At 35.0% G+C, this 27,213-nt stretch overlaps 1 long non-coding RNA gene across 1 annotated transcript in view; it reads right to left on the reverse strand.

Annotated features, from left to right (window-relative positions):
* Positions 1 to 15,228: 15,228 nt before the first annotated feature.
* Positions 15,229 to 27,213, reverse strand: part of LOC126932957 (uncharacterized) — a 46,082-nt gene continuing 34,097 nt past the window's right edge. The window contains exons 4-5 of the long non-coding RNA XR_007718388.1: positions 18,084 to 18,173; positions 15,229 to 15,416 (exon numbers count right to left, since the gene is read on the reverse strand). This is a non-coding gene — a long non-coding RNA (uncharacterized LOC126932957). The remainder of the gene's footprint in view (positions 15,417 to 18,083; positions 18,174 to 27,213) is intronic.

A 27,213-nucleotide genomic window follows, 5' to 3' on the forward strand; every position in this document is an offset into this window, starting at 1 on the left:
CAGGAAAAGAGATAGTCAAAAACAGCCTTTTAAAAGTACTGTTATCCCAGGATAACTTCATAGTAAAAATTTATATTTCTTCTTTTTTATCCTGTTAACTAATTTGAGAGCAAGTGTATAAAACAATATGCATATAATTGAATTTCTGGGCCTATAACATATAGAAATATAATATGTTCGAAAATAAATGCACAAGGAAGAGATAGGGAGGTCAATGAAATAACATCAGATGGTAACTTGAATCCATATGAACAAACTAGAAGAATCACAAATGTTAAATAAGAATGTAACCTACAACAACTCTAAGACATATACTCAATCTCCTTTTCAGTCTCTTTATAAAAGATATAAAATCATTTTGTTAAAGTTTACAAAATTGCAGTTAGGTAGGAGAAACAAGTTCTAGTGTTCTACAGTATGGTATGATGACTATGGTTAACATAAATACATAATTTCAAATAGCTAGAAGGATGATGTTGAATATTTCTAACAGAAAGAAATAATAATATGAGAATAATATTTGCTAAAATGAATATGCTAATTCCCTGATTTGGTTACTATACGTTATACGTATGGCAACATCATTATGTACCCCATGAATATGTACAATTATTATGCATAAAATTTTAAAAAATAGAAACTTTTTTAAAGTAGAAAAAAGATAAAAAATTATATAAAGTAATAAAACAATTATAATGATGCACTATTGTAAAATATGTCAACATAATATGTATGACAATAACAGCACCAAATAAGGAAGATGGAAGAGTGCTGTATAGGAGTAACATTCCTGTATCTCACTGTAAAGAAGTCATTTGAAATCTGAAGTAAATTTTAATAAGTTATGATGGATATGATAAGCCCTAAGAAAATTATTTTTTTATGTAGTGAAAAAAACAATTAAAGGAATTAAAATGTTACACTGGAAAATATTCACTTAATGCAAAAGAAAGCAGTAAACAAAGAACAGATAAATAGTAGATGTAAAACATATAGAAAACAAAATTAAAATGGCAGTTATAAATACAAATATATGAATAATAATTTTAAATGTGAAAAGATTAAAACATTCCATTAAAATGCAAAGATTGACAGACTAGATTTAAAAAAACAATATTCTAGTATATGTTATCTACAAGAGTCACATTTAGGATTCAAAGAAGCAAATACAGGGAAAGTAAAAAGATACAAAAAAATATGATGCAACAGCAATCAAAAGATAGCTGTGATGGTTACACTAACAACAGACAAAAGAGACTTGCAAACAAAGAATAATGCTAGAGATAAAGAGAATAAAGAAAAAGGATTAATCCATTAGAAATATGAAACAATTATAAACACATATGCATGTCACAACTGAACCCAAAAATACATAAAGCAAAAAGTGACAGAATTTAAAAATTGATAATTCAACCATAATAGTTGGAAATCTTCATACTCCATTTTAAATAATAGAACATTTAAGCAGAAGATAAATAGGGAAATATGATCTTTATTATTACAAAGCTTGCTCTTTAACTAAATGTGAAGAAACAGCTAGCTGAATATAACCTGGGTCTTTAATCAAATAATCCAAGTTTTGAAGTTAATAAAGCTGGAATAAATGTATTTTTAGAGTTGGTTCTAAACAAAACTAAGGTAATTTTTCTTTCTGCCATAGTTGAATTTGACCAAAGTGTAAAGGCTTTATGATGGTCATGAAATATATCAAATTGTTTTGATGTTTGAAGAAATGCATGCATCTTCCCATGTTGTCTTTGGTCTTTAAAAATAATAATAATAGTGGTCTGGCATGGCAGCTCGTCTCTGTAATCCCAGTATTTTGGGAGGCCGAGGGGGCAGATCATGAGATCAAGAGATCGAGACCATCCTGGCCAATATGGTGAAACCCTGTCTCTACTAAAAATACAAAAATTAGCTGGGCATGGTGGTGCATGCCTGTAGTCCCAACTACTCAAGAGGCTGAGGCAGGAGAATTGCTTGAACCCAGGAGGCGGAGGTTTCAGTGAGCTGAGATCACACCACTGCACTCCAGCCTGGCAAAAATTAACAAAATTTAAAAAATTGTTTAAAAAAATTAAAAGAAAACAAACAATAGCAACAGAATGAGCTATACAGCCATATACTGACCACAGAAAAAAATCAATATTACTTTGAGGCAATTTAATTAAATGAGGACCATGTTAACATTTTCTCTTCTAATTAGTATTCTTCTATAATGCTTGTATAGCATAGTTATTTAAAAATTTAGTGAAAATTGGCCAGGCGCGGTTGCTCATGCCTATAATTCCAGCACTTTGGGAGGCCAAGGCAGGCAGATTGCTTGAGGTCAGGGGTTCGAGAACAGCCTGGACAACATGGTGAAACCCTGTCTCTACCAAAAATACAAAAATTAGCTGGGCATGGTGGCACACACCTGTAATCTCAGCTACTTGGGAAACTGAGGCAGGAGAATTCCTTGAACCTGGCAGGCAGTTTGCAATGAGCCACGATTGCACCATTGCACTCCCGCCTGGGCAACAAGAGCAAAACTCCATCTAAAAAGAAAATAATAATAATTTAATGAAAATTATGCACTCTTTTAGTTAAAACACACACACACACACACACACACGCACACACATACACCCCTGAACACGAAATCTTCACATAATTTCAGAGTGAGTAGCAAACATGGAAGCCTACCCTTGGACTTCAGATTAAGAATCTAAAAGTTAAAATCATATAGAAATGAAATAGCTGCCATGTATGATATGAATTACTCTGCACACAAGGCCAGCTTTATAACTGAAGCCAAGTGTTCTCAATTTTTATAAACTAAACATAATACTTTACCCCTAAAGACAAACTTGGTTTTATTTCAAAATGATATTTTTATATTTACAAAAAAACTTTTCACAATTTTATTATGTACAGACAAAGAAAAATTGCAGTTTTTTATCTTGAACTGTCAAGGCCAGTTACTATCAAACACATATGTTGGCCTGGCACGGTGGTGCATGCCTGTAATCCCAGCACTCTGGGGGGCCAAGGTGAGTGGATCACGAGGTCAAGAGATCAAGACCACCCTGGCCAACATGGTGAAACCCCGTCTCCACTAAAAATACAAAAATTAGCTGTGTGTGGTGGTACACACCTGTAGTCCCAGCTACTCGGGAGGCTGAGGCAGGAGAATTGTTTGAACCCAGGAGATGGAGGTTGCAGTGAGCTGAGATCATGCCACTGCACACCAGCCTGGTGACAGAGCAAGACTCCATTTAAAAAAAAAAAAATTTGTTGCAAAAACCACAAAAAAACTAGCATAATTTATTATTGGGGGAACCAGTCCCCAATATTTCAACATAGGTTCTTTCTATTTTCCCTAAGTGTTGACTGGTCTGAGAAATAAAGAGAAAGAGTACAAAGAGAGAAATTTTACAGTTGGGCTTCCAGGGATGTCATCACATATTGATAGGACCATGATGGCAACCCCGAACTGCAAAACCAGCAAGTTTTTATTAGGGATTTTAAAAGGGGAGGGGATGTATGAACAGGGAGTGGGTCATAAGGATCACATGCTTCAAAGGTCTATCACAAGGCAAAGGCAAAATTCGAAATACTCATGAGGGTCTATGTCCTGCTGTGCATGCATTGTCTTGATAAACATCTTAACAGGAAACAGGTTTCAAGAGCAGACAACTGGTGTGACTAGAATTTACCATGCTGGAATTTCCCAATCCTAGTAAGCCTGAGGGTACTGCAGGAGACCAGGGCATATGTCAGTCCTTATCTCAACTGCATAAGACAGACATTCCCGGAGCAGTCGTCTATAGACCTACCCCCAGGAATGCATTCCTTCCCCAGGGTTATTCCTTGCTGGGAAAACAATTCAGTGATGTTTCTCCTACTAGCACATCCATCTATAGGCTTTCTGCGAGAAGAAAAATATGGCTCTTTTCTGCCCCACCTTGCAGGCAGTCAGACCTTATGGTTATCTTCCCTTGTTCCCTGAAAATCACTGTTATTCTGATATTTTTCAGGGTGCACTGATTTCATATTGTCCAAACACACATGTTTTACAATCCATTTATACAACAGTGGTCCTGAGGTGACGTACATTTTTGGCTTATGAGGATAGCATGATTAAGAGATTAAAGTAAAGACCAGCATAAGAAATTATAAAAGTATTAATTTTGGGTACTGATAAATGTCCATGAAATCTTCACGATTTATGTTCTTCTGCCTTGGCTCCAGCCAGTCCCTCCGTTCGGGGTTCCTGACTTCCCACAACAATTTATATACCCAATGATTGGAATGTTCATACATTTATTAAATATATATATATGTGTGTGTGTACTTGTTTGTGTGTTTGTATATATATAAAATACATAAATATATATGTATATTTATATATATAAAATCCTGCTAGATTAGGTGAGGTGGGGAAATAAATGCTAATTAAAACTAGAATTATCTTCTGTCACATGGAGCTTAAAATATAGTGATAGAAATAGATATTAATCAAAAGCTTGTTCAAATAATAACTGAATTGACGAAGCATGATGCTATAAGAAGAACCTATAATAGGGAAACTTGATATAATCTAAGAAGACAAGAATGACATCCTTTTGAAAAGAAAAGTAGCAATTCAGCTGTGATATGAAAAATAGAAAAGCTACATAGGTGAATGGGGAAGGAAAACATTTCACAAGAAGCAAATTATCATATGAATATTCTATGGCTGGAAGAATTATGAAACTGAAATGTTTCCTATATTACATGTATTTCTTCCTCTCTCATATATATGTTCCTGTTATACATATTTCTTCTCTCTCGTGTGTGTGAGTATACATATGTACACACACATAGATATTTATGTGTATATGTATATTATATGTATATGTATACTTATATAAGTATAAAATTTCTAGACTTTAAAAAATACCAGTAAATACTTGGCTTTATCATGATGTAAAGAATTATGTAAGTAGAGCAGCTAGAAATTATCAGACACTTAAGCTAAAAACAGATACATACATATATATATGCACTGCATATATATGTATAACCCTGTATTTATATAACACTGATGTGTTATTAATTATTAGCGTCCCTTTTATTCTCAGAAGTGTGTATGTTTAGACAATAAATGGAGTGACAACCTACACATCTTCTGAGCATGTGGGAAACTTTATAAGCCTGAGTCTTTTATCTTTAAGATTCTTTTTAGCTATGAGTGCCATTGCAATCGTTATGATAATCAGCGGTTTCTGGCTATTTCTCTTTCCTTTTAAATTCTAAAGTGGTTTATTCTTTTGAATACTGTGCATGCAATCATTGCAAATATGTTCATTGACCATGATTCTACTGTCTAAAGAGGAGTAAACTACACTGTCATGCTTTTTCATGTGTTCATACATGCATTTCTTGCATATATTATTGTCAATTGACATTTCATATATTAAATGACCATCCTCTTATTAACAAACTGGACCTTATTGATTAATTCAGTGATATCCTGAATCCTATTTATTTATTTATTTTGCCATTTCATACTAAAATGTGAGAAATTACATGGTAAGCTTGTGTGTTGTCTCACTGCCACCTGGTGGCAAGAGTATAGAAAAGGCAGCAAAGCAAAGATGGATGACAGACCAAGTGAAAGTCATTTCCCATAGCATGCAAATCACATTACCCAGACTTCTTTCAAACACCTAGTGGAAGCATTTTTCGTATCTATGTCTTGGCTCTTTCAATAAACTGTATGGAAAACCCTAAAAAGTATAAGAAATGAAATTATCAATGATTAATCAGTATATCATTAGTGGGGAAAATGTGAAAATAGTGAGATGCTAAAAAGATCTGCTTAATTATCAAAGTATAACTTTGAAATGCTTTAAGATTTTTTTTTAATTTTATGGATAAACTTTCTTTAAAACTGTCATTTTCTATGGCTTTAATCTTGTCAGTTAAAGGAAATCAAGCAGACTAATCTTTGAAATATAATAAATAAATGTTTGCTATCAAATAGGTATGACTCATGACCTCCCTTCTGGTTTAAGTGATTTTTCAAACTAAAATCTCCAAGACAGAAGTATCTGTTTCTAGCTTATGTGTCTGGTTTTTATTTCTAGCTGCTCTATTTATATAATTCTTTATATCATGATAGAGCCAAGTATTTACTGGTATTTTTCAAAGTCTAGAAATTTTATTGTATCCTCTCAAACAATATGTATTTAAGAAAATAATAATGCTGAATATCACTTTCACTCTTGCTGTTCAAGTTTTTCTAATTCATTATGCATTTAGTGAATGAATTTCATGGAATAACAGTGCTGACTTCTGTCATCTACTTTTCCTATTTGAGGGATTTCTCATTTCAGGCTTCCAGGTATGTCAAAGTTATGCATATATGTCTATTTAAATTATCCTATTTAATTTATTCATATATATTACAATGTATTTCTATATTGGAGCTTGTTGAGTCCATGTGTATATATTTAATAACAAATTAGTGCTTTACATTTATACTAAGTTTCTTCATATGTTGTCCTGCATCTGGCTCTCAAAAAAAAAAAAAAAAAAAAACTATTGTGAAGGAAGAAGGGAGGAAAACAGGACTAATTATTCCTATCTCATGAATAAGAAAATAAAAACAGAAATTGACTGAAGGAGGAGTAGTTGAACCTAAGAATTCTGGTTCCAACACCAGCACTTTTTCACTATATAACAACAATGGGACTATCATTTCTTTCTTTTGGAATGTCCACCAAAATCTCACACACTTAAGGGAATTTGGCATACCTCTAAACAGACACTCCCAAGGTGGTGTGATAGAGTGAAGAAGCATCACCTTCAGTTTTACTAGGTGTGTGGCATGGCCTCAGCTGAAAAATTAGAATTATAACACATTTCTCTTCAGTTTCATCAGAGGATTAGAGTTAATTTATGCAAAGCTCCTAGTACAATTTCTGGAATATTGTAGATGTTAAAAATAGCTATTATCATTAAAGAGAAAACATGAAGCTAACAAGATTCTTGTGGATCATCAGACTTAGGCTGAAGATAGGTCTTCTTTGATAAACTGAACTGGCATTTCAATACCTGAAATGTACTGCCAGATATTACCCCTACATTGTAAGGCTACCCCGTAGTTCTGTTTGATGCCTAGCAATGACTATTTTGCTGCCATACTAACACTGACTGGGAAGAATGAAGAAATGTTATCAATGATTGCAAATCTACTTCACTTATCTAGAGCCACATATGGTTAGTTTGGTCTCATCTAGCCTGTCCATGAGGGCCTATCTTATTCCTAGCACTGTGCAAGAGAGGTTTCATAAACAGGGAAATAAAAGCCACAACTGTACCAAAATGAACATATCTAGCTAATATAGGAGAAAAGAAATTGCACATGCAACAAATAAAAATTCAACCTTACATAACCATTCCTAGATATGGGGTGAGTGTATGTGTGCACACATGTGTGTATGTGTGTGTGTGTTTTAATGAAACAAAGCAACAAAGCATAAATGCCCTAATCATACAAGCAAAAACAAAAAAACAAAAAAAAAAAAAAAAAAAAAACAAAGCTATGTAACCTGTATCTCTGCAGACAAGTAAAGTGAGTGGGTTTGCCCAGGACTCGGAAGTGAGAAGACACTGCTATGTGCCAAGAGAATCTAACCATTTCAGTATCTAAGAAAAGAATGTTAGAGAGGACAATAAATGGCCTGGAGAGAAAAACAGGAAGTGTCACCTAGTAACCACTTTACAGTAGCATGATGAGGCCAAAATGTCCTCAAGAAAGCAGTGCCTTATGCAAAAATATGGGAAAGAGGCTTGGAAGAAAAGGCCACTATGCTAGAAGCCAACGTTTTAGAAGAAGGGTTTCAGAGTAAAAAAGAAGCATGTACATCATAGATGTAAAAGAATCTTATAAAAATAAGTGAAAGTCATTTTTGAAAATCTAGGCACAGTTTAATGTAATGAAAATAAACTATATATTTCTATGCAAATACTAAAATGGTATATATTTTATTCAGTACATTTATAACTCTCATAAACTCTTATAACTATCTTTAAGCAAATATGTAGAATTTACAAGAAATAATTTTGGAGATAAGTCTTTTTTTAACAAAATAAATCACTGAGTATTTCCTTTATAAAGAAGATTCCACTTATGTATTTAAGTTATGATCCAATTTTTAAAAGATGATGATAAACAACTTGGGTTATGGTCTACAGTAAAGGGTATAGCATAGTCTTAGGCAGGAAAGGTATAATAAAATACCTGTGCACTCAGACTGTGGTTTTAAGTACCATAGAAATTCAAGTATTATAAACGGTGGTCTATAAGTTAAGCAAGGAAATTGACTTACTAACAAGAGAATATAATGTATCTCAATGATACTAGAAAAATGAATAAAGTGAAAAGATTCAGTCTGAAAAGAACCTGAGTCATCAAATAATGAATTTTCAAACTATGACTCTTCTATGGTTCCATAATAAAGAGACAGGAGTACTCAGTTCTTACTCAAAATTGATTTTCAGAGAAAAATAAACCACCAGAAGATTGAATGGTGATCTCTATGGTCTAGTTATAGTGAACAAAACATTCAGACAGGAAGTGAACAAATCCGTGAGAAAAAAAAGATGCCTAATTGTAACACCCCAGAACTACTTGGAGAATGACAGAATGTACAACTAAAAATTAACTCATAGTATTGCTGTATGACTTTAATGAATGGTTCATATTTTTAAGGGCAAAGCCTGCGTGTATGTGTGCGTGTGCATTTCTTCTATAATTTTCAGCCTTGGCTTCACATTATAATCATGGGTCACTTGAGGAGTTTTTATAAAGACAGATGTTTGTGCCTTGTTCTAAAACAATTAATTTGAATATCTAGAAGTAGGACCTGACCATTTTTTTAAATTATACTTTAAGTTCTAGGGTACATGTGCATAACGTGCAGGTTTATTACATATGTATACTTGTGCCATGTTGCTGTGCTGCACCCATCAACTCGTCAGCACCCATCAACTCATCATTTACATCAGGTATAACTCCCAATGCAATCCCTCCCCCCTCCCCCCTCCCCGTGATAGGCCCTGGTGTGTGATGTTCCCCTTCCCGAGTCCAAGTGATCTCATTGTTCAGTTCCCACCTATGAGTGAGAACATGCGGTGTTTGGTTTTCTGTTCTTGCGATAGTTTGCTGAGAATGATGGTTTCCAGCTGCATCCATGTCCCTACAAAGGACACAAACTCATCCTTTTTTATGGCTGCATAGTATTCCATGGTGTATATGTGCCACATTTTCTTAATCCAGTCTGTCACTGATGGACATTTGGGTTGATTCCAAGTCTTTGCTATTGTGAATAGTGCCGCAATAAACATACGTGTGCATGTGTCTTTATAGCAGCATGATTTATAATCCTTTGGGTATATACCCAGTAATGGGATGGCTGGGTCATGTGGTACTTCTAGTTCTAGATCCTTGAGGAATCGCCATACTGTTTTCCATAATAGTTGAACTAGTTTACAATCCCACCAACAGTGTAACAGTGTTCCTATTTCTCCACATCCTCTCCAGCACCTGTTGTTTCCTGACTTTTTAATGATTGCCATTCTAACTGGTGTGAGATGGTATCTCATTGTGGTTTTGATTTGCATTTCTCTGATGGCCAGTGATGATAAGCATTTTTTCATGTGTCTGTTGGCTGTATGAATGTCCTCTTTTGAGAAATGTCTATTCATATCCTTTGCCCAGGTTTTGATGGGGTTGTTTGTTTTTTTCTTGTAAATTTGTTTGGGTTCTTTGTAGGTTCTGGATATTAGCCCTTTGTCAGATGAGTAGATTGCAAAAATGTTCTCCCATTGTGTAGGTTGCCTGTTCACTCTGATGGTAGTTTCTTTTACTGTGCAGAAGCTCTTTAGATTAATTAGATTACATTTGTCAATTTTGGCTTTTGTTGCTGTTGCTTTTGGTGTTTTAGACATGAAGTCCTTGCCCATGCCTATGTCCTGAATGGTATTACCTAGGTTTTCTTCTAGGATTTTTATGGTATTAGGTCTAACATTTAAGTCTCTAATCCATCTTGAATTAATTTTCGTATAAGGAGTAAGGAAAGGATCCAGTTTCAGCTTTCTACTTATGGCTAGCCAATTTTCCCAGCACCATTTATTAAATAGGGAATCCTTTCCCCATTTCTTGTTTCTCTCAGGTTTGTCAAAGATCAGATGGCTGTAGATGTGTGGTATTATTTCTGAGGACTCTGTTCTGTTCCATTGGTCTATATCTCTGTTTTGGTACCAGTACCATGCTGTTTTGGTTACTGTAGCCTTGTAGTATAGTTTGAAGTCAGGTAGCGTGATGCCTCCGGCTTTGTTCTTTTGACTTAGGATTGTCTTGGAGATGCGGGCTCTTTTTTGGTTCCATATGAACTTTAGAGCAGTTTTTTTCCAATTCTGTGAAGAAACTCATTGGTAGCTTGATGGGGATGGCATTGAATCTATAAATTACCTTGGGCAGTATGGCCATTTTCACGATATTGATTCTTCCTATCCATGAGCATGGTATGTTCTTCCATTTGTTTGTGTCCTCTTTTATTTCACTGAGCAGTGGTTTGTAGTTCTCCTTGAAGAGGTCCTTTACATCCCTTGTAAGTTGGATTCCTAGGTATTTTATTCTCTTTGAAGCAATTTTGAATGGAAGTTCATTCCTGATTTGGCTCTCTGTTTGTCTGTTACTGGTGTATAAGAATGCTTGTGATTTTTGCACATTAATTTTGTATCCTGAGACTTTGCTGAAGTTTCTTATCAGCTTAAGGAGATTTTGGGCTGAGACAATGGGGTTTTCTAAATATACAATCATGTCATCTGCAAACAGCAACAATTTGACTGACCTGTCCAGTTTTTTTTTAAAGTTCTCCAGATGAAAACGTAGTGCAGCCACAATTAACAATCACCAATATTCACAATAATTAATACGCATCAGCCTGTATGTGCCAGGCACTCTTTATATGATTCACTCATATTCACTCATTTAATCCTCGTAACAATGTTATTGAGCCAGTATGCTTTATTTCCATTTACAAATGAGCAAACTGATCCTTTAGAGAGGTTAGGTAACTTTCTAAAGTTATGGTGATTGGAAAACAGGAAAAAAAAAGGATTATCTGATTTTAGGAACTCGCAGCCTACCTCTATTATCAAATCTACAAATTCATTCAATTATTCTTTCAACTGCTGATTTATTCCACAATCATGTATTGAGTACTTATCATATAATAGAAGTTGGAAATATAGACAAATAGAATGTGGCCTACATCTTTGGAGGAGTTCATTCCTAGAATATTCCTAACTTTTATGCCTGGAATGTAGCTGTGATGACTGGTGTCCTTATGCCTGTCTTGTATATTTTTCCCATCTGTATTTAGCAGCTCTTCAGATTGAAATTTTACAGCAGCTGTACAAAGGAATTTTAAACTGGTACATGTGCAGCATTCTCTATTTGGACCTTGTAATTCCAAAACTACGGTGGGCTGTTGGCTGGCCAATAGCTAACACAAAGTTGAGGTTTAATGAGTTAAATTGCCATTCCAAAAATGTGCATTTGGCACCTGTCTCTGGACATATTTGCTAACATTTATATCCACAGTACCTAGCACAGTTATTACCTAGCATATAATAAATAGTAAATAATTTTGTTTAATTGAAGTAAAGTATATTGACTTGGAATTATACCTCAAGATACCAATCTGAGTTACTAAAGGATTCATAGTTTTAGATCTCTCCTTTTTTCTTTTAATAGGCTTAAACAGTCTCTTCCCAGACTCATGAGGCTGGTACTAGGTATGCTGATGCATTTAAGTAACTCATTAAAATAATTTTATCTTTTAAATTCTTGATGGCTAAAGGCCTTGTTTAGAAAAATGATATGCTTCTTTAATGTCTTCTGCTGGCATCTATTTATTCTCCTGATTTGATCCACATTTGAAAAGTGGCTGTGATGAGAGGCTCATGAGAGTGTCATGTACCCTCCCTAATCCTTCATTTAATATAAAGCAATTATAAATGGAATTAAACATTAAACTGATTCCACAAAATTAAACGAAGCAAGGCGATCATTTAGTGGTCGAGGTTTTGTACCTTAAGGATTATATATACAATTACAGGAAAGACTTTGGGCAGTGGACACTTTAAATTTTGGGATAGAAAAAGTTGTAGTCAAATCTCTGGTGTAAGAGGATAAATGTTTCCCTACAGAACGGTGCACGAACTCTTGGGATTCAAATACCAAATTTTGAGTTCTGTCGAGAACTATCAGTGAGGCATTCTCTCCAACCAAACAAAAACTGAAAGAGAATAATCTCCCTTTCATAAAGTAGTACTCTTTATGTCATCTTCCCTAGAATCCAGGGGGGGAAAGGAGTCTAAAAGGAAACTTAACCTTTTATATTTGCATAAAAATGACCATTTTGGTTTTTACAAAGCAAGATGTGAGTAAAGGATTAAAAAAATGTAATCTAATCAATTCTTCTTTGTGCATACCTTTTTTTGAGCAGCTTGTGTCATCAGTGAAAAACTGTCAGAACTCTCAGAGCTCATAGCAAGGGCTGGCCACAAGCCTTAATCAGCAATGAACTGGCCAGCACATTTAATTTTAATTAAGTCCCCATGCCAGGAAAGGCTTTGGGGGAAAACAGGCTTTAGAGGTGCCATGTGTTCATGGAGTTGTTCTATATTCACAGAACCATTTGAAATAATTGCAGCTGGTGTGAACATTAACTGACCAATTAAAAGAATTCTATCACTTGACTCCTGCCAAACATTTGACATGACTACAAAATGATCTTTGAATTATGCACACCTTTATGACTGCTCATTCTCCCGGGACATCAGGAGACTTTCTTCCAGAATTGATCTCTCTCTTGAATTGAAACCAGCATTTCCTCTTTCAGTTTCCTGTCACAAGTAATAAATAAAAAATAAACCATTCCATTCTTTTTGCAAAAACACCAAGGGCAGAGGTAATGATTTTACCCCAACTCCAAAGAGACTGGAGGAGGCCAATTACAGCTGTCGAAGGCAAGCTGGACTCTGTCGTTGCAGGTAATAAGATCTCCCCGAAACTCACCATCTGTACCTTCATTTCACCAGTTGCTATCAAATTACATTTTCCATAAAGAAATTAAAGAAAAATCCAATCACACACCATATGTAGATCCATCTCCCCTGGTGTTATTTACATTTGCCTTTTCCATTATGATTATTAGGGGAAAGGACACTTGTGACTTGCTGTACTAAGGTATGGCTGGATGAGGAACCTTATGCCAGTAATGCTACCTTTACTAGTTACCTTAGAAATAGGGGACCATAGCTTCATTGAGCCATTTCTCCTAATTCTGGAGTGTGGAAGAAGATTGTTAGAAAAAAGAGAAAAAAAGAAAAACACATGCAAATTTGGAGTCTTACCACAAATATTTCCCTTCCGATCCAACAGTGGGTGCTTTAATAAAGAACAAACCTGGAAAGCAATAGATTTTACTGGTAGTATGGCCCTGAAAGCATTCAGAAAATTTATTTCTTAGCTGTAAGGCTGCGGTTTATAGTACAATGAAAAGAAGGAGAGGCAAGCATTTACACTGAGGGAGTGCTTAAAATCAAGACTAATTTCTTCATTGTTTGCTCTGCATCCGGTTTATAGATCGTTAACCTCTTGGTACATTGGCTCTTTTCCCTAGGTATATGAACAAGCTATAATTCCTTCCATCTTAAAAAAAAAAAAAATCCATCAGTTCACCTCAGGCCTCTGTTCAGCTATTGTATTATATCTCTCTTTACCTTCATCATTATGGCTTTGAAAATCCACTTCCTCACTTCCCATTAGCATCTCAGATCACTGCAATCTTCCTCTTCTGTCCTCAGTATTCCATTGAACTGGAACATCCCCAATACAATGCATACATTTTAGCTATTGTATTCTCTGCCTCACTAATATTTTACTACTCCTTTATGTTTTTAACCCTAGCCATATTCACTGCCTCTTTAATATTCTTTTCTGGTTTCCCTTCATCCTCTCTGGTCTCTCCTTCCCAGTGCCTCAAGTCCATCCTTTTTTCTCATCCCCACAGTGTGACATTAATGCAGGACCTTATCGTATTATTTCAAAATTACCCTTTCACTGGCTTGCTGAACTTTCAATAATTCTTTCTTTTTGTTTCCTGTCTTAACACTTTGTAATAACACTCATTTATTCTCCCTTGCCTCATCAGAACCTCACAATAGTCATTAGAATAAACCCAAACTTCCTATCATATGTCCTGTTAATGACTCCCCAGCTTCCTCTGACTCTCATCCACAGATAAGAAGCCATACCAAATTGTTTGCTAAGTATTCTATTCCATGTTTTGGTAAAGTCCTCATTCCACTCTTTTGTCTAGCTAACGCCTACCCATATTTCATGAAATATTTTAAATCTTATCTCCTTAGAAAATCAACCCAGACACCATATGCAGATAGCCCAACCTCCCCCTCTTCATTACTTTCATTGTACCCTGTGTATGCCTCCATAGTTATTTATTGTACTGTTTTGCTGTGGTCTGTATTTTGGCACTAGACTCATCTTCCAGTAATGAACCATGTTTTTAATTAATGTATTCTTCAGTATTTATAACAGCGCTAGATATTAGTCACTAATGTCAAGTTGGAAGAAAAAAATGGAGAAGGAGAGAAAGAAAGAAAGGAAGGGAAGGAGGGAGGAACAGAGGGAGGAATCAACATATATGTTACTATGCCAGACCAGCATCCATCCATCCATCCATCCATCCATCCATCCATCCATCCATCCATCCATCCAAACTTCTTATAGTAGTTTTCTTAGGAACCACCCTTTCCTACTCAGTACATGTGATTCAGGTAGAGTTAATTTCACACTTGGCTTCAAGAGTGCCATATGGATTTTGAAAATATAAGTATTAACTTTGCCTGCCAATTCTGAATGCAGACACTTTGAAAGCTCAAATATCTCAGAGATAGAAAATATTTTATGCATGTTTTCCAAAAATATGTTATATTAGAAGTTAAGTACAACTTTAGCATACATAACAACAATGCTAAGATGTCTGCTAACTATCCAGCAGGGTTATATCTCAGGAATCTAACCTAAGAATGAGAGCATTAATTCAAGTGATGCTTAAACTCATTTAACCATGCAAATAAGTCCTTGAATTCAAGTTTACATACTGTTTGTTAAAACTTCCTTGAATTGTATCTACATTTTCTTTATGCACATCCTATATGTTGAAGTTATTTTGTTGTCTCAGTCACAAAATCCTTCCTCTGAGATGTCCCAGGTATTCCACATTGCCTTTCCTTCTTATGTTTCTTATATCCACCATCACTTTCCTTTTCCTTCTTTGTGGTGCCAGCTCCTGGAAAAAAATCAGGGAATACCTAAGCTCTTCACGTTCTTTACCCATCAACACAGAGGTGGCAAGTTGGCAAAATCACTAACTGCCTCCAGCCCACAGATTTATTTTTCACCAGCCAACTTATAATGATTTGAGGATTTAACCTAAAAACTGAATTTTCAGCTTCCTTTAAAAAAAAAAATTTCTAACAGATCTAGAGCACCAGTTTTTCCAGCTATTGTGGGTTACATGGTGCTCCCTATAAGGATTCATTGAAGTCTTGACCCCCAGTAGCTATAAATGTAACCTTATTTGGAAACAGACACTTTGCAGATATAATCAAGTTAACACAAGGTAATACTGGATTAGGATGGGTCTTAATCTAATTACTGGTCTCCTTATAAGAAGAGGAAAATGTGGACATAGAGACATAGATACACAGGGAGCAGAATGTCATGTAAATATACACAGACAAAATGAGGTCATCATTGTGGAAGGGATGGGAGTGATGTGTCTACAAGCCAAGGAATGCCAAGAATTGTGGGTGACCACCAGAAGCTAGGAAGAGGTAGCAAAGGATGCTCCCTTCTCCTTCAAAGAGCAAATGGCCTTGCCAACACATCAATTTAGAAATTTCAGCCTCCAGAACAGTGAGACAACAATTTTCTACTGTCTTAAGCAACCTAATTTATAATACTTTATTAGGTCAGCCCTAGGATACTAACATAGTAACAATGGGCTAAAAATAAATGTAGGCTGCCCCCTTTAGAAGGGGCTTGTGATCTACAGTCCAGGGAGCTCAAGATCATTTTTGTCACCCCTATGGTTTCTTAGTCATCAAGGCTAAATGTCATTTACCATTTGTCTCCTGCCACTCAGTGAATCTCCCTCACTCACATTATATCTTTGGTCCCTGTAAGACTTTCAGTTTGTGATATTTTACTATTTGTATATTAATACTTTCATTTTTTCATTTCAAGTTTTATATTTTGTTTAATACTACTCTCAACAATGTCATTTGCTACTGCTGCTTTTCTTTGTGTAGTTGTTGACATTTTGGAAATTGATTTCATCTTGAGTAAAAAGGAGAGAAATACCTATGTTTTCACCAAGATATTGATATTTTGTTACAGATAATTCTTTATTTGAGGGATTGTCCTATGCCTTTTATAATAATTAGTAGCATCTCAGGCTTCTTCTCACTGGATGCCAGAAGCACCTTCCGTCGTCGTGACAACCAAAAATGACTCCAGAAAATGTCAAATTTTCTAGAAGGGGAAGATCCTCCCAATAAAATCTTCCCAACAGAGAGCCGCCATCTTAGATTATTTTTCCTATCCATGCTCAAAGAGAAAGAATAGGACACTATAACAAATGTTTCAAAATAATAAATGTCTCCTAAAAAGTAATTCACAAGGGTTCATGATGCCTCTACACTTTTGTCTTGTCACGTATTTATGTACATCTAGCTATAAGAATTCTCTTTATGACAAAAAGTGTTAGATGTGTCCCAGGAACTTTTTGGCTATTCTGCCTTAATAGTAATAACATTAATATTAATTAGGACATTGCCATACTGATAAAATTTTTTGTTCCCCAGCTGATTGTGGCCAGTGAGAATATGTGGATAGGTGTTGGCCAATGAGATATGAGTGGGAGTGCTATGTGAAACATTAGAAAATGCCATTAAAGAAAGCGCTTACAAATATTCAGTTCTTTTTTGCTTCCTGCTGCCTGAAATTTGAATGTAATGATTGGAGTGCTGGCAGCCATCCTGAGACAATTCAGTAAAAATAGAGGGAACACAAATTAGAAGTCTGGGTCCCTGAAACAGAGGATCTGCCATATTACTTCAGAATTGCCTCTCTTAGGACTTCAACTCAGGAAAAACACACACACACACACACACACACACACACACACACACTTTTATTTCAGGTTTCCTGACACATGGAACACAGTCTACCTCTAGTTAATACATAGCTCATTCTAATTCTACAAAGCTTTTTCAAAGTTTGCTTAACAATAATTTGTACTATTTCAATATTTGCTCATACATAGCTCTATTTAAAGTTCAAAAATTATCAAAGTGTTTTTTATTTTATATTAAAGACAACATATACCTTGTGAGAGTACGGTTGGATCAGGGCTAACGTATACAAAGCACCCAAGACATTGCCTGTGTGATGGGTGTTGCTACAGTCATGAGGATAATTATAAAAATTGCCATTATCATTAGATGTGAGAATGTCTTCATTTAGCATTCCTATCATCTAAGGAAAGGATTCTAAAAGTCTTGAAAATATCAATTTGGGAGGCTAGGAATGAAATATATATTTTACTTACCTATCTTCTTCTGTGTCATATTAAATATGATATTAAAACCAAAACTTGTATCTGAAATCTGAATGCCGATTGGCATCACTGATGATATTTTAAAACGTATAGATGCTTCTGGACCACTCCAAGAGATTCTGATTTAATTATTGTGGGGCACAGCCTAAACATTAAGAATTTTTAGAGCTCCCTAGCTATTCAAAATTCACAGCAGAGTTTCAGAATCACTGCTTTAAACAACAGTAAGAACAGCCCCTTTTTTTACTGCTTGCTGTAGTTGTCAGAGACCAGGGGGCTGGCATTGGAAATGGATGAGCAAACTGTAACTCACCAGGTTGCCTGAATACTTACCAAAATAACTAGATTTTCTTCTTTTTTTTTTCCATCATATTCTTCTCTTCTGATTTTTTTCTCATTTTTATCAGTCATTTGTTGGCAATTCTAAAATAGAAAAGGAATTTACCATTTAATCTTTAAAAACTATATATGAGCTTTCCAGGTAACGGTTGAAAAGAGGAGAATATCAGAATGATTTGGCATTAGAGTGGCTTCCTCTGACATTGTTAGTCACAATTGCCTTGACTTTCAACCCATTGCCTTTCTCATCTTTAACATTAAACTTTGTCATCACCTCTAATTTTTTTAATATATGAAAAAATGTAAGTTATTGCTGATGAAAATTCTAATGTCACAGAAAAATGGCAGAACAAATTTTTAAGAGCAAGATATATTGCTGAATCCACAATGGGATTTTATTCTATTCTAAGCAATGTTTTTCATTTAAAATTTTTTTATACCCTTCTCACCTCTTTTTATATATATATATACTTTAAGTTCTGGGTTACATGTGCAGAACGTGCAGTTATGTTACATAGGTATATGTGGTGGTTTTCCGCACCCATCAACCAGTCACCTACATTAGTTATTTCTCCTAATGTTATCCCTCCCATAGTCCCCAACCCCTAACAGGCCCCAGTGTGTGATGATCTCCTCCCTGTGACCATGTGTTCTCATTATTCAACTCCCACTTATGAGTGAGAACATGCAGTGTTTGGTCTTCTGATCTTGTGACAGTTTGATGAGAATGATGGTTTCCAGCTTCATCCATGTCCATGCAAAGTACATGAACTCATCCTTTTTTATGACTGCATAGTATTCCATGGTGTATATGTGTCACGTTGTCTTAATCCAGTCTATCACTGATGGACATTTGGGTTGGTTCCAAGTCTTTGCTATTGTGAATAGCACTGCAATAAACATACATGTCCATGTGTCTTTTTCGTAGAATGATTTATAATCCTTTGGGTATATATATGCCTAGTAATTGGATTGCTGGGTCAAATGGTATTCTAGATCCTTGAGGAATTGTCACACTATATTCCACAATGGTTGAACTAATTTACACTCCCACCAACAGTGTAAAAATGTTCCTATTTTTCCACAGGCTCTCCAGCATCTGTTGTTTCCTGACTTTTTAATAATCGCCATTCTAACTGGCATGAGATGGTATCTCATTGTGGTTTTGATTTGCATTTCTGTAATGACCAATGATGATGAGCATTTTTTCATGTGTCTGTTGTCTGCATAAATGTCTTCTTTTGAGAAGTATCTGTTCATACCCTTGGTCCACATTTTGATGTGGTTCTTGGCTTTTTTCTTGTAAATTTGTTTAAGTTCTTTGTAGATTCTGGATATTAGAACTTTGTCAGATGGATAGATTGCAAAAATTTTCTCCCATTCTGTAGATTGCCTGTTCACTCTGGTGATAGTTTATTTTGCTGTGCAGAAGCTCCTTATTTTAATTGGATCCCATTTGTCAATTTTGGCTTTTGTTGCCATTGCTTTTGATGTTTTAGACATAAAGTCTTTGGCCATGCCTATGTCCTGGATGGTATTGTCCCCAGGTTTTTTGCTAGGATTTTTATGGTCCTAGGTCTTACATTTAAGTCTTTGATCCATCTTGAGTTGATTTTTGCATAAGGTGTAAGGAATGGGTCCAGTTTTAGTTTTATGCATATAACTAGCCAGTTTTCCCAACACCATTTATTAATAGGGAATCTTTTTCCCGTTGCTTGTGTGTGTCAGGCTTGTCAAAGTTCGGGTGGTGGCAGATGTGTGGCATTATTTCTGAGGCCTCCATTCTGTTCCATTGGTCTATATATCTGTTTTGGCACCAGTACCATGCTGTATGGTTACTGCAGCCTTGTAGTATAGTTTGAAGTCAGGTAGCATGATGCCTCCAGGTTTTTTCTTCTTGCCCAGGATTGTCTTGGCTATGCGGGCTCTTTTTTGGTTCCATATGAAAGTTTAAAGTAGTTTTTTCCAATTCTGTGAAGAAAGTCAATGGTAGCTTTATGGGGATAGCATTAAATCTATAAATTACTTTGGGCAGTAAGGCCATTTTCATGATATTAATTCTCCCTATCCATGAAATGTTTGTCCGTTTGTTTGTGTCCTCTCTTATTTCCTTAAGCAGTGGTTATGTTTTTGCACACTAAACTGAAGGGCAGATAGGGAAACAAATAAAAAAATGAAATTACCATTTTTATATACCTTGAAAACTGACTTATAACAAGTTACAAGATGAAATAAAACTATAAAGAATAAAGGGATATACTCATTTTTGTTTTAGCAAGTTGAGTTTTGAAGGAGATGGTGTACTATTTTGATAAATAATTTTCTCAACAAAGAAAGATATTGAGAAATATCCAGTGATTTTAAAAAAATACAGTACCGTTTGGAACAAATAAAGTTTCAATGTTTATGCATGGAAGTTGGTTTTATAATACAATCCCCAACTTACAATGATTCGACTCAAAATGTTCATACTTTATGATGGTGTGAAAGCAATATGCATTTAGTGGAAACCAGACTTCAAGTACCCATAAAACCATTCTGTTATTCACTTTCATTGAATGGTATTCAATGAATTAATTAAATTAAATAAATGATATATTCAACCTTATTATAAAAAAGGCTTCATGATAGGTGATTTTGCCCCACTGTAAGTTAAGGTAAGTGATCTGCACACACTTAAGGTAGGCTAGGCTAAGCTGTGATGTTCAGGAGGTTAGGTGTATTAAAGGAATTTTTAACTTACAATGTTGTCCACTCACAATGGGTTTATTGGGATAAAACTTCACTGTAGTCAAGGAGCATATGTACACAGAAACCATATTAGTGCTTACCCCAAGTGTATATTATGATCTAGGATTTAAAAGAAAGCATTAAATATACCCAATTGCTGATGTCAAACAGGTTTGGATGTGATTCAGCCTTAATAATAGAAAATGGAATTTGAAAATTGAGCACAAATATTTTTGTTTGACTAGGTCAAGAGTGATATTCCTTTAACTTGGTTGTAAACACATTTTTAACTTTTTCTTGGAAAATCCTTATAGAAAGTGAGTTTATATAGTCCCATGATTTATAAACAAAGAAACATCGACATCTATGTTATCCTCATCACAGGACAAGAAAATAGAGTACTGTCAGAACCTAAAGCCCCTTCATGCCATTTCTTAATCTTTGCCCATCCCTCCTGCAAAAGGCAAACATGATCCTTTTCTTTATAGATAAATTAATTAAGCATGTATCCATAAACACTGAAATTAGTTATGTCTGACTTATAAAATTTATTATATATTTATAATTTCTATAAGTATATGTAAATTTTATATAAGTAAAACTATAAAATAGGTGTTCTTTGAGGTCTAGTCTCTTTCACTCTACATTATGTTTATGAGATTCATTCACATGATTTCCTATAGGTGTAGTTCATTTAGTATTGATGGTATATATGATTCCATTTTGGTAATATGCCACAATTTATTTATCTATTTTACCCTTAATACATATTTGGATTGTGTTTAGTTTGAGAATATAATAAATAAGACCCCTATGAACATTCCTTACATGACTTTCAGAGCATCCAATGGAGGTTGATGTGCCAGTTGAGGGGGCTGACATTTAGGAAGCTATTAAGATGACTAATTGATGAGCAGCGAACAAAAATATCAATTTATATAAGAATGAATGTCCAGGAGACTGAGAAAACTCCTATAAATAAGAAGTCCTCATTTCTTACCCAGTTTCTGCATGTCAGCTAGTTCTCAGAAGCCAAATTCATTGGCCAGAAGAAAAGCTGGGTCCTCATGAGATGGACCCCAGTAATACAATGGCAAGTATATTTAGTAAAAATTATCTGAGTCCTTTCTCAAAGGAACATATACATAAATTTACTCAGGTTGCCATCCGTTGGAGAAAGAGTCATTCTCAAACATTTTGAGAAATTTTGGACACAGGTTCAAAGTTGACACTGGTACTCAGGGGCCTGAAGGATCATCATGGTCCACTAATTAGAGGTTTATATGGAGCAGTTAATAAATACAGTCATCACTCAGTATCCAAGGGATTGGGCCTAGGATGCCCTGTGGATTTCAAAATTCATGGATACTCAAGTCCCATATATAAAATGGTGTAGTATTTGTATATAATGTATATATGTCTTCCTGTATATTTTAAATCATCTCTAGACTACTTTAAATACCTAATACAATGTATATGCTATGTAAATAGTTGTTATACTGTATTGTTTAGGAAGTAATCACAAAAAAGTCTGTACATGTTTGGTACTGTTCATGTTCAGTATAGACTCAAACACCCATTTTTTGAGACCAGAATCTCATTGTGTTTCCTAGACTGACCTCAAGCAATCCTTCCACTTCAGCCTCTTGAGTAGCTGGGATTACAGGCAGATGCGACCACACCTGGCCATTTTTTTCTCCCTGAATATTTTCAATCTGAAGTTGATTGAATACATGGATGTGGAACTCATGATTATGGAGGACTGACTGTACTGTCCTAACCCAGACTCAGCTCACAGTGGTTTAATTGTGTTCAGAGACTGAACTGCAGATCATTTCCTGGGTTTCTGAGTATATAATCATAAACCACATCACATGATAATTGGCAGAGCCATAACACTAGCTTCTTGGCCTATGGAGTATGAGAGTGGTTATACGTAGCGAATTCAAAGCAGAAGCTCCTGAAACTACCAACACCCCTTCCCTGTTAAAATAATGAATCAAAACACCATCCATTCCAGAAGGAATGACAGAGATTAGTGTCGCCTTTTTTTATTTTTCATTCATTTGTATATTTTTAATTTTCTCTTTTGATTTTTGTGGGTACATAATAGGTGTATATATTTATGGGGTACATGAGATGTTTTGATACATACATACAATGGGAAATAATCACATTATGTAGAATGGGGTATCCATCCCCTCAAGCATTTATCCTTTTGTGTTACAGACAATCAAATTATACTTTTTTAGTTATTTTATAATGTACCGTTAAGTTGTTATTTACTACAGTCACCCTGCTGTGCTATCAAATATTAGGTCTTATTCATTCTTTCTATTTTTTGTACACATTAATCTTCCCCACCTCCCTGCCAGCCCCCGACTACCTTTCCCAGCCTCTGGTAGCTATCATTCTACTCCACTTCCATGAGTTCAGTTGTTTTGATTTTTAGATCCCATAAGTAAGTGAGAACATGTGATGTTTGTCTTTCTGTGCCTGGCTTATTTCACTTAACAGAATGATCTCCAGTTCCATACATGTTGTTGCAAATGACAGGATCTCTTTCTTTTTATGGCTAAATCCATTGTGTGTATGTACCACATTTTTTTAAATCCATCATCTGTTGATGGACACTTGGGCTGCTTCCAAATCTTAGCTATTGTGAACAGTACTGCAACAAACATGGGAGTGCAGATACCTCTTCAATATACTGATTTACTTTGTTTTGGTTATATACTTGGCAGTGGGAGTGCTGGATCATGTGGTAGCTCTATTTTTAGTTTTTTGCAGAAGCTCCAAACTGTTCTCCATAGTGTTGTACTAATTTACATTCCCACCAACGGTGTTCAACAGTTCCCATTTCTCCATATCCTCACCAGTATTTGTTATTGGCTGTCTTTTGGACATAAGCCACTTTAACTGGAGTGAGATGATATCTCATTGTAGTTGTGATTTGCATTTCTCTGATGATCAATGATGTTGACCACCTTTGCATAGGTCTGTTTGCCATTTGTATGTCTTCCTTTGAGAAATGTCTACTCAAACCTTTTGCCCATTTTTGACCAAGTTATTAGATTTTTATCTGTATTTATTTGAGCTCCTAATATATTCTGGTTATTAATTCAATGTCAGATGGGTAGTTTGCAAATATTTTCTCCCATTTTGTGGGTTATCTCTTCACTTTGTTAATTGTATCATTTGCTGTGCAGAAGCTTTTTAACATGAAGTGGTCCCATTTGTCCATTTATGCTTTGGTTGCCTGTGTTTGTAGGGTATTGCTCAAGAAATCTTTGCCAGACCAACGTCCTGAGATTTTTCCCTAAGATTTTCTTGTAGTCATTTCATAGTTTGGTCTTAGATTTAAGTCTTTAGGTCTTAGATTTAAGCCTTTAATCCATTTTGATTTGATTTTTGTATATGGTGAGAGGAGTCTAGTTTTATTCTTCCGCATATGGACATCCAGTTTTCCCAGCAGCATTTATGGAGAAGACTGCCTTGTCCCTGGTGTATGTTCTTGGCACCTTTGTCAAAATAAGTTCATTGTAGGTGTGTGGATTTGTTTCTGGGTTCTCTCTTCAGTTTCATTGATCTATGTGTCTGTTTTTATTACTGTACCATGCTGTTTTGATGACCATAGCTCTGTATTATAATTTGAAGTCAGATAATATAATTCTTCTAGTTTTGTTCTTTTTGCTTAGGACAGACAACTTTGCCTATTCTGGGTCTTTTGTGGTTCCATATAAATTTGGGGGCAGTTATTTTCTATTTCAGTGAAGAATGTTATTGGTATTTTCATAGAGATTGCATAAAGTTTATAGATTGTTTTGGGGAGTATAAACATTTTAACAATATTGATTCTTTAAATCCATGAATGTGGAATACTTTTCCTTTTTTTTTTTTTGGTGTCCTCTTCAATTTCTTTCTTCAGTGTTCTATAGTTTTCATTATAGAGATCTTTCACTTCTTGGTTAATTTCTAAGTATTTAATTTAATTTATGGCTATTGTAGATGGGATTACTTTTTTATTCTTTTTCACATTTTTCACTATTGGCATTAGAAATGCTACTAATTTTTGAATGTTGATTTTGTATCCTGCAACTTTGCTGAATTTGTTTGTCAGTTCTAATAGCTTTTTGTGAAGGCTTTCGGATTTTCCAAATATAAAATCATTTCATCTGCAAAGAAGGATAATTTGACTTCTTCCATTCCAATTTGGATGCCCTTTATTTCTTTCTCTTGTCTGATTGCTCTAGCTCGGATTTCCAGCATTATGTTGAATAACAGTGTCATATTTCAGATCTTAGAGGAAAGGCTCTTAGTTTTTTCCCATTTAGTATGATACTAGCTGTGGATCTGTCTTATATGGCTTTTATCATGTTGCAGTAAGTTCCTTCTATACCCAGTTTTTTTAGGGTTTTTGTCATGAAGAGATGTTGAATTTTATCAAGTTCTTTTCAACATCAATTGAAAAAGTCATATAGTTTTATCCTCCATTCTGTTGATATGTTGTATCACATTGATTGATTTGTATCTGTTGGATCATCCTTTCATCCCAGGGGTAAATACCACCTGCTCATGATGAATGATCTTTCTATTCTATTGTTGAATTTTCTTTGCTAGTATTTTGTTGAGGATTTTTGCATCAATATTCAAAATAGATATTGGCCTGTAGTTTTCTTTTGTTGATGTGTGCTTATCTGGTTTTGGTATCAGGGTAATATTGGCCTTGTAGAATGAATTTGGAAGTGTTACCTCCTCTATTTTTCGAAATAGTTAGAGTAGGATTGGTATTAACTCTTCTTTAAATGTTTAGTAGAGGGCTGGGCGTGGTGGCTCAAGCCTGTAATCCCAGCACTTTGGGAGGCCGAGACGGGGGGATCATGAGGTCAGGAGATCGAGACCAGCCTGGCTAACATGGTGAAACCCCGTCTCTACTAAAAAAATATAAAATACTAGCCGGGCGAGGTGGCGGGCACCTGTAGTCCCAGCTACTCAGGAGGCTGAGGCAGGAGAATGGCGTAGACATGGGAGGCGGAGCTTGCAGTGAGCTGAGATCTGGCCACTGCACTCCAGCCTGGGCGACAGAGCAAGACTCCATCTCAAAAAAAAAAAAAAAAAAAATGTTTGGTAGAATTCAGGAGTGAAACCATCCTGGGCTTTTTTTTTTTTTTTTTTTTTTTTTTTTTTTCTGGGACACATTTATTACAGCTCTAATCTTGCTACTTGTTACTGGTCTGCTCAGATTTTGGATTCATTCCTGGTTCAATCTTGGTAGATTGTATGTGTCTAGGAATTTCTTCATTTCTTCTAGATTTTCCAACGTATTGACATATAATTGTTCATAGCAGTCACTAATGATCCTTTGAATTTCTGCAGTAGAGTTGTAATGTCTCCTTTTTCATTTCTGATTTTATTTATTTGTATCTTCTCTCTTTTTTTCTTAGTCTGGCTAAATGTTTGTCAACTTTGTTTAGCTTTTCAAAAAATCAACTTTTTGTTTTATTGATCTTTTGTATTGTTTTCTTCATTTCAATTTCAATTATTTCTGCTCTGAACTTTATTATTTCTTTTTTTCTATTAATTTTGGGGTTTGTTTGCTTTTGCTTTCCTAGTTCTTTAGAATGCATCTTTAGATTGCTTATTTGAAGTTTTTCCTCTTTCAATGTAGGCACTTATAGCTATAAAATTCCCTTTCAGTACTGTTTCCCACAGTTTTTGGTATATTTTGTTTCCATTATCATATGTTTCAAGAAATTTTTAAATTCTTAATTTCATCCTTGAGCTACTGGACATTCAGAAGCATACTGTTTATTTTCCATGTATTTGTATAGTTTCCAAAATTGCTTATTATTAATTTCTAGCTGTATTCCATTGTGGTTAGAGAAGATACTTGATATTATTTCAGTATTTTGAATGTGTTAAGACTTGTCTTGTGACCTAACATATGTTCTATATAGTCTATCCTTAAGAATTATTCATGTGCTGAGGAAAAAAAATGTGTATTCTGCAGCTGTTGAACGAAATGTTCTGTAAATATCTTTTAGATCTATTTGGCCTGTAGTGCAGATTAAGTCTGATTTTTTTGTTGTTGATTTTAAATCTGGAAGATCCTGTCCAATGCTGAAAATGGGGTGTTGAAGTCTCCAGCTATTATTGTATTGGGGCCTGTCTCTCTCTCTTTAATAATATTTGCTTTATATTTCTGGGTGCTCCAGTGTTGGGTGCATATATATTTAAAACTATATAATTTTGCCTAATTGACTCCTTTATCATTGTATAGTGACCTTCTTTGTCTCTTCTTACAGTTTTTGTCTTGAAATCTATTTTCCGTAATTACAGATATTCCTACTCTTTTTTGGTTTCCCTTAGTATGGAATAGCTTTTATCATCTCCT

Source organism: Macaca thibetana, chromosome 12 (assembly GCF_024542745.1).
Source record: "Macaca thibetana thibetana isolate TM-01 chromosome 12, ASM2454274v1, whole genome shotgun sequence".
NCBI classification, from domain to species: Eukaryota; Metazoa; Chordata; class Mammalia; order Primates; family Cercopithecidae; genus Macaca; species Macaca thibetana.